Source organism: Salvelinus sp. IW2-2015, unplaced genomic scaffold (genome assembly GCF_002910315.2).
Source record: "Salvelinus sp. IW2-2015 unplaced genomic scaffold, ASM291031v2 Un_scaffold1800, whole genome shotgun sequence".
Lineage (NCBI taxonomy): Eukaryota > Metazoa > Chordata > Actinopteri > Salmoniformes > Salmonidae > Salvelinus > Salvelinus sp. IW2-2015.
Window position 1 is genome coordinate 345,209 of NW_019943173.1, and position 9,422 is coordinate 354,630.

Genomic DNA, 9,422 nt, shown 5'->3' on the forward strand with positions numbered 1-9,422 from the left:
TTGTTTGAAATCCATTTTACGATTACACACTGAAGATTTTAAAGCAGTTTAATCTGTATGTTCTGAGCTATCTTGTAGCTGCCACTGAACTCAAAACAAGCTTTTTACTGCAGAACAGAGACATTTTGTTGTTACACATTTCACCTGTGTTTCCTTCTCTGTGGGGGTCGAACTAGCCTGAGTACCAGTCTGTTACTGGTCTGAACCTAGCCTGAGTACCAGTCTGTTACTGCTCTGTGGGGGTCGGAACCTAGCGCTGAGTACCAGTCTGTTACTGCTCTGTGGGGGTCTGAACCTAGCCTGCAGTAACAGTCTGTTACTGCTCTGTGGGAGGCGGAAACCTAGGCCTGAGTACCAGTCTGTTACTGCTCTGTGGGGGTCTGACCTAGCCTGAGTACCAGTCTGTTACTGGTCTGAACCTAGCCTGAGTACCAGTCTTCTTACTGGTCTGAACCTAGCCTGAGTACCAGTCTGTTACTGCTCTGTGGGGTCTGAACCTAGCCTGAGTACCAGTCTGTGGCTACTGGTCTGAACCTAGCCTGAGTACCAGTCTGTTACTCCTCTGAACCTAGCCTGAGTACCAAGTCTGTTACTGCTCTGTGGGGGTCTGAACTAGCCTGAGTACAGTCGCTGTTACGCTCTGTGCGGGGTCTGAACCTAGCCTGAGTACCAGTCTGTTACTGCTCTGTGGGGGTCTGAACCTAGCCTGAGTACCAGTCTGTTACTGCTCTGTTGGGGTCTGAACCTAGCCTGAGTACCAGTCTGTTACTGCTCTGTTGGGGTCTGAACCTAGCCTGAGTACCAGTCTGTTACTGCTCTGTTGCCAACACCTTATTGAATTGTCATTTGTCTTTAAAGTGTTGTCTTTCCAAACAGGTGGAGATGGTAATGACAGCCAATCCCTTCTAACACAACCCCCAGGTTGAACCGTAATACTGACTGAGTCTTAGGAAATGTATTTCTGTTTGATATAATCAAAGTTATACCAAATTAACAGTTAGTATACTACTACTTAGGCCAAATAGATTTCACAACAGGCAGTGGACACTAAATGTACAGCAATAAGTCTCACAGGTACCAACAAGGGAATATAAAGACAAAGGGGGAAGAATGTGGATTTAAGGTTCTAACCGGCAARACCCGGTCTCGCCAGCAGAGGGGGCTGATGATGAGTTGAGACGAATTTGAGTCATTTTAAAACCAGCGTCGAGCAGGTTGTTCTGTTGAAAAGACTGACACTATAGAAACTAACTTATTCTCTGTAAATAGTGCTCATTCATACCAACCAGTGGCGGTCAGTAGATGCCGTCCTCCCCTTTTTTCTCTGAGGAGCCTCCACTGATACCAACCAATTGTGCCTTCTTCTTGTAACTTTGTAAACGACTTACTGTGTAGAATTTGTTTTATTTGTTGAACTCGTTTTTCCAAAATGAACTGACATGGCAATCTAGTTTAGAATTTGTACTGTGGGTGTGTAAAGACACCCGTAGGGTAGCGAAACTCCGGGAACTTTCAATACATCCACTGTTTTCCCGGTCYGATGATTCCTGGAGTCAGAAGGAAATGAGCAGAAAATCCCGAAATCCAGGATTTAAACAGGGAAAGATGGTTCAGACTATGGAACAGGTGTATAAAAAGACTGCAGTAGCTCTGCAGGACAATAGTTAAACTCCCTGATCTTTACTGTTACAGGTTAACTAAACAGACAGAGTTGGGGAATAACTGATTACATGGAACTGTCATCAGTTACGTTACCAGCTAAAATTTAAAAATGTAATTAGATTACATATACTTTTGGAAAAACTAGATTACTTCTTGGATTACTTTTTAATTCAGAAAGGGTGTTTGTGGGATAAAAGGGGCGAGTTTGATCCACCTGAGGAGAGTCTGACCACAAAACCACTATGATGACACATCAAATGATGACCACCAATCAGAAACCACTATGATGACACACCAAATGATGACCACCAATCAGAGACCACTATGATGACACACCTGTGTTTGCCGGATCCTTCTTGTCCTCTTCTAATGCCTCTTAAGGGGAAAGTAATCCAAAAGTAACTGAGTTACGTTACCGATTACAATGTTTAACAGGTAACTAGTAACTGTAACAGATTACATTAAAAAAGTAACCTATTCAACTCTGCTAACTGAAATATTACCTGTCGGTCTCCTCTGACTCCACAGATTCAGTATCGCTATAGTTACTATGGATACCCTTAATGGTTCCAAACGGACCCCTGTTTCCTATATAGGGAATAGGGTGCTTTGACACGTTGACCTTTAACCCGGCTCCTGGTTTGACGACTCCAACATTTAGTTAGTGTACATAGAGATCATGTATGTATTTATTTTGTCTTGGGTTTGTAAAGTTATTGTGTGGTTTATATTGTTGAATGGTGATATTAATGAATTTTAACTCCTTAACACGTTGTCTTGTTCATATCCCAGCATTTGTAGCTCAGTATGTATGGCTTGATTTAATGGCACCCTATTCTCTATATATAGTGCACTACTTTTGACCAGAATAGTGCACTTATAAAGCGAGCAGAGTACCATTTGGCACAGATACAGTGTGATGTTAAAGGATGTTTTCTGACTGTGTAAGCCTTCCTTTAGCAGCTGTATGAAATATTTACAGGATTTCTGGGAGTTTGAGTCATGTTTATTATGTTGTGTGTGTCCCCCCTCTAACCCTTTGACACTTTAATAACACTTTGATTGGAGCATTTAGAGAGTTTTGATTGGAGCATTTAAATAGTTTTGATTGGAGCATTTAAAAGGTAAAAAATGTACTGAGGCAGTATTCAGTGTTCTGCCCTTATCCTGTGGTCTGAGGCAGTATCCTGTGGTCTGAGGCAGTATCCTGTGGTCTGAGGCAGTATTCAGTGTTCTGCCCTTATCCTGTGGTCTGAGGCAGTATAACTGTCTCATGATCACTTCTGAAACTATAGGACACGTTCCAGGTCGATGCATTATTGCATTAACCAACGGTTGCGGGCAGTCGGGTATCGGATTGGTATAACATGTGATGTGGTTAACATGTTAAACACCGATCCAGCTGTTATGAAATCTGGCGTCTGAAATGTAGTCGGCCTGGAACGCGTCCGTTCGTCTTCCTGTTAGTGAGTGTTGTGTTGCCTGTACGTGTCTGAAGGTTCTCTGCATGCGTGTGGTTTTTTAAATCGTCTGGTCGTGTGTTTATGAACGTCCGATTCCTTAAGACTACAATCAGAGCAGGAACGCACCCCTATCCCCTATATTGGGCACTACTTTTGACCAGAGTCCTATGTGCCCTAGTCAAAAGTAGTGCACTATGTAGGGGATAGGGTGCCGTTGGGGATGTTGCAGCCTGTGTGTGTGAGTACAGAACATATATGTTAGGAAACATGTTTGAAACTTCTGCATGACAGTGACAATTTTTGATAAACTTACTCTTTTAAAACAAAAACAAAAAACTTCTGAGGATTTAAAGTACGGATGAAACTAAACACTTGATTTGTTTCCGGACTCTGGGTGTCCTGACTCATCGTCAGTCTCCCAAATTGAACCCTATTCCCTATCTAGTGCACTACTTTTGACCAGAGTCTTATGTGCCATGGGTTGAATGTAGTACACTTTTTTTTTTTAAAGGGAATAGGGTCCAATCAGCATCCAGGATCCAAAACAACCAGTTTTATAACTGTTGTTATTCTACTTGTACAGTTTGATATTCCTTCCTGTTCTGGGTCGTAAACAATAACAGAAACACCAACTCAGTATAAAAGGTCTGGACTGAGAGGATCTCTATCTGATAAACTATGGCGGTGTACCAAATGGGACCCTATTCCCGATCTAGTGCACTACTGTTGGCCTGATCAGGCTACGGAATAGGGTGCCATTTTCAGACTTTGATAAACAATCCAACTCAAATGTGACTCTTTTATACAAGGAGTTGAAACCAGAGAGCTGGAAACCAGCCTAATGAATTGAGTGTGATGTTAGTTTGATACCAGATGTGATATTGTGCTTGTAAATACATTGAAGAGAATCGTTTCTTTCTCAACTTTGGAATTTAAAACTCGCTTTTCAAGATTAATTTTGGGAGCCAAGATGAGTCTGTTATCAAATGAACATTTGTATGGGGAAAAAAATAAAAGTTATAATTTTAACATTGAATAGGCTTTGTGTCTGGTTTGTTCTGGTTGATATTGTGCTCGTTACTTWTTTTTTTTATAGGAAATGTGCTTGTGTTTGATTGGGTAGAAACTGAAAAGGTGCTCATTGACAAGGATAGTCCCTTTAAAATGACTTCATTTGAATCAATGTTGATAACCAAAATGGTTCCTTCCTTCAGGCTCTGCTCCGATTGGACCGTTTCTACTCATCATGCAAATTATTGCTTCTTGAGTCCAGTCTCGGTCTTGACATTAAATCTGCTTCAAAATCAGCGACAAGGTTTGTATATATATATAATATTGCTCGATTCCCAACCAAATTTACTGAGCTTGAGCACTTTTGACAAAAAAACAATGGATATGTTGGTTGCCTATCATTCTAAATGAATTGCTGCCAAAGGCGCTTCCACCAAGTCAAATCACATGTTATTGGTCCATATTTAACAGATGTTATTGCAGCGATATGCTTGTACTAACTCTGGGGTGTGAAGACTTACACTGCTCGGCCAACATCTCATTCCAAAACCACTCTTCTGGGAAGGCTTTCCACTAGATGTTGGGACTTGCTTCCACTCAGCCACGAGAGCATTAGTGAGGTCGGGCACTGATGTTGGGGGATTAGGCCTGGCTCACAGTCGGCGTTCAAATTCATCCCAAAGGTGTTCGATGGGGTTGAGGTCAGGGCTCTGTGCAGGCCAGTCAAGTTCTTCCACACCGATCGACAAACCATTTCTGTATGGACCTCGCTTTGTGGCTGGGGCAATGTCATGCTGAAACAGGAAAGGGCCTTCCTCAAACTGTTGCCACAAAGTTGGAAGCACAGAATCATCTAGAATGTRYTTGTATMCTGTAGCGTTAAGATTTCCCTTCACTGGAACTAAGGGGCCTAAACCATGAAAAACAGCCCCAGACCATTATTCCTCCACCAAACTTTACAGTTGGCACTATGCATTTGGGCAGGTAGCGTTCTCCTGGCATCCAGATTCGTCCATCTGACTGCCAGATGGTGAAGTGTGATTCATCACTCCAGAGAACGCGTTTCCACTGTTCCAGAGTCCAATGGCGGCGAGCTTTACACCACTCCAGCCGTCGCTTGGCATTGCGCATGGTGATCTTAGGCTGGTGTGCAGCTGCTCGGCCATGGAAACCCATTTCATGAAGCTCCTGACGAACAGTTCTTGTGCTGACATTGATTCTAGAGGCAGTTTGGAACTCGGTCGTGAGTGTTACAACCGAGGACAGATGATTTTTAAGTGCGATGTGCTTCAGCACTCGGCGGTCCCGTTCTGTGAGTCGTCTTTGCTCCTTGACGTAGCCACTTCACAACAGCACTTAGTTTACCGAAGCAGCTCTAACAGGGCAGAAATTTGACAAACTTACTTGCTGGAAAGGTGGCATCCTGTGACGGTGCCACGTTGAAAGTCACWGAGCTCTTCAGTAAGGCCATTCTACTTCCAATGTTTGTCTATGGAGACGGCATGGCTGTGTGCTCGATTTTACACAACGGGTGTAGCTGAAATAGCCGAATCCACTAATTTGAAGGGGTGTACACATACCCTGTCTCTACACCCAGACAGGGTACGTTCCAGGGCGTACTATTCTTCTCTCGGTCATTGTGGATCCATCCTCAGTTAATACTATATCTGCATCTGGATAATCAAGACAGCTTAGATTTCTTTTTTCTTTTAAAGCTATTTAACTTTGAAAATGTGGAGCTTAAAAATCAAGATCTGTAGGACAAAAAAATAATAATAAATAAAAAAACGGAAATCCTTTTAGATTAAAATTTGAAGGCAACAAACTGAAAGGGGCGTAGACTTCAACTAGGCCCCGTCTTTTACCTAAAATGTAATCCCGCTTGATAGAAAACAGAGGCAATTACTTTTAAACTATTAAAATGCAACGGTTACCATGTACCTTATCATATACTTCAGGAGTTTCCATGAAATAGAGGATTCCCTCCTGGAGACTTAAACGGTTTAGACTAACTACTATACAGACCAAAGATGTGAGTGAGTTCATATTAAGGAAATCCTGGGGCTTCACTGGTTCCAACTAKACTGACTGTCCAGCAGGGCTTTACTGGGGAAAATGTGACAAGTCAAATTGGGCCAGGTAAAAKATAAAAAATAAATAAAGATTCCATTCTAGTAACATTGGGTCAAGTTGTAGTTTATTATTTCAGCGTTACCATGGCAATGCAAACCAACCGTTGACTGGCAACAGACATGACTGTGAGGAGATACTAGGGTCAGATAATACCCAGAAATCAACATGAGCCAGATCACCACAACCAGCCTTGAAGAACACATGTGGTCATATAGCAGTTAAGTTTACAACAAGTTATTTAAGTTATTACATACAACTCAGGTCCATTGAATGTAGATTCCCTGCATCAGTTTCACTGCTAATTAAGGCTATGACCAGCAACAAGCAGACGTTAGTCAGGAACCTAACGGTTCCTCCTGGAGCTGGTGTCTAACAGTGCTATGGAGAGGTTCATTATCAAGCAGGTGGAACCATGACAACACACGGAATGTGGAACCATGACAACACACGGAATGTGGAACCATGACAACACACGGAATGTGGAACCATGACAACACACACAACACACGGAATGTGGAACTCCATGACCAAACACACGGAATGTGAACCATGACAACACACGGAATGTGCGACACCATGAACAACACCACGGAGATGTGGAACCATGACAACACACGCGGAAGAATGGTGGAGGAAGATAAAAGATGACATTGTTAGCAGCTGGAATGAAAAGAGACCAACCGAAAACAGAAAGACCTGAAAAGAAATATACATTTAGCTTCATTTAAACACACCACGACTGATAGTCAGCGTCGCCTGGACGTGCAGAGAACACGACAAGCTCAAAACAAACCTCGTTCTTTACTCAGGATATATGACCAATATACCACGGCTAAGCGCTTACCCAGGCTGTATACTCTGCGATACGTCGTGCCTAAGAACAGCCCTGATGCCGTGGTATATTGGCCGTATACCACCCCCCCCCCCTCAGGCCTTATTGCTCAATTACAGTTTAGCAGAAAAATAAAGAGGTTCATTAGAACGAGGCTGCATTAAGGTGTGTAAAGAATTATCTAGAAACATTACTGCATATAACCCTTCAGGGATGGTCAAGACATCACTCAGACCCCTCCCTCTCCTGCTGAGAGCTAGCCTATTGGCTCTGCTGCTGCGACACTATACAGTACAGCAAGACAATAGCTGCACTGCCTTACAGCCACAAGGGGCGCTAGAGAGCCCTGTTCTGTTTAACACTAGTGGTAGATGGGAGGAAGTAGGTTTTTTTAAGCCCCCTTTCCCCTCAGACTGCGGAGAGAGGATGGAGAACGAAGTTGGTAAATGTGTACAGACTTGAGGGAAAGGTCCCAAAATGGCACCCTATTCACAACCTAGTGCACTAGCCCAATAGAAACCTGGTCAAAAGTAGTGCACTACATAGGGAGCCATCTGGGAGACAAGCGCTGAGACGACCATCTCAGTTGGCGAAGGTCTGGCGCACGGCTGTGACGATGTGTTTGGCGCTGAGGCCGTACAGGTCGAGTAACTCCGTGAGGTTTTCCACTCCGGGGTATACGGTTCACCGCCAGGCGCGTCACTACGATACCGGGCTCCTCCCCGACTGCAGACAGCACCGCCTCCCCCAGACCCCCTGGACAAAGAAAGACACAGGGTAAGATGTTGCGCACCCCACCCCCCCCCCGCCTCAGAAGGGGTAAACACCGAGATAAGAACGGTTAGCTGGAACAGTTCAACACCCACCCTCTCTGTAGTGGTCCTCGACGGTGATGATCTCCCTCCGGTGGCGCGGGCGCCGACAAGATGGTGGCAGCATCCAGGGCTTGATGGTGAACGGGTCAATCACACGGATGTTCACTCCTACACACAACACACACACACCAATGAGCCCAAAGTCTCGATCAAAAAGCATAAATTCTAGACGATACATTCATTATTAAAAACCCAAAGGGCCTAAATCCATTAGTACAGTTCCATCAGGAACTATTCATAGCCCTTGACTTAAGCCACATTGTTGTTGAAACAGTCTGAATTTTAAATGGAATACATTCTCACCCATCTACACCTCAAATGACAAAGTACACAAGTTTGTAGAAATTTTTGCCACTTTGTGAAAATCAAATCTAATTTACATAAAAAATTCACACCCCCAGGTCACACCTTCGGCAGCAATTCAAGCTGTGAGGGAACCAGTACAGAAGCTATATACAGGGTATTACGGTACAGAGGCAATGTGAGGCTATATACAGGGTATTACGGTACAGAGTCAATGGGGAGGCTATATACAGGGTATTACGGTACAGAGTCAATGTGGAGGCTATATACAGGGTGTTACGGTACAGAGTCAATGTGGAGGCTATATACAGGGTGTTACGGTACAGAGTCAATGTGGGAGCTATATAACAGGGTGTTACGGTACAGAGTCAATGTGGAGGCTATATAAGCAGGTATTACGGTACAGAGTCAGTGGTGGAGGCTATATACAGGGTATTACGGTACAGAGTCAGTGTGGAGGCTATATACAGGTATTACGTACAGAGTCAATGTGGAGGCTATATCAGGGTATTACGGTACAGAGTCAGTGTGGAGGCTATATACAGGGTATTACGGTACAGAGTCAGTGTGGAGGCTATATACAGGTGATTACGGTACAGAGTCAATGTGGAGGCTATATACAGGGGGTATTACCGTACAGAGTCAATGTGGAGGCTATATACAGGGGTATTACGGTACAGAGTCAATGTGGAGGCTATATACAGGGGATTACGGTACAGAGTCAATGTGGAGGCTATATACAGGGTTACGACAGAGTCAATGTGGAGGCTATATACAGGGGTATACGCGTACAGAGTCAATGTGGAGGCTATATACAGGGGTATTACGGTACAGAGTCAATGTGGAGGCTATATACAGGGTATTACGGTACAGAGTCAATGTGGAGGCTATATACAGGTGTGTACGGTACAGAGTCAATGTGGAGGCTATATACAGGGTGTACGGTACAGAGTCAATGTGGAGGCTATATACAGGGTGTTACGGTACAGAGTCAATGTGGAGGCTATATACAGGGTGTTACGGTACAGAGTCAATGTGGAGGCTAATATACAGGGTGTTACGGTACAGAGTCAATGTGGAGGCTATATACAGGGTGTTACGGTACAGAGTCAATGTGGAGGCTATATACAGGGTGTTACGGTA

General features: G+C 43.8%; 2 long non-coding RNA genes and 1 pseudogene across 2 annotated transcripts; 1 reads left to right on the plus strand and 2 right to left on the minus strand.

Moving 5' to 3' along the window:
* Window positions 1–172: 172 nt before the first annotated feature.
* On the minus strand, window positions 173–904 carry LOC139024705 (uncharacterized). Its single transcript, XR_011476035.1, has 5 exons — window positions 829–904; window positions 658–773; window positions 455–568; window positions 386–419; window positions 173–250 (listed from the first exon to the last, which is right to left on the minus strand). It is a non-coding gene; the product is annotated as an uncharacterized lncRNA (long non-coding RNA).
* Window positions 646–4,161, plus strand: LOC139024704 (uncharacterized). The gene is made up of 2 exons (XR_011476034.1): window positions 646–2,803; window positions 2,882–4,161. It is a non-coding gene; the product is annotated as an uncharacterized lncRNA (long non-coding RNA).
* A 2,884-nt stretch (window positions 4,162–7,045) lies between these two features.
* The window catches only part of LOC112072015 (transketolase-like), a 31,003-nt pseudogene continuing 28,626 nt past the window's right edge, over window positions 7,046–9,422 (minus strand).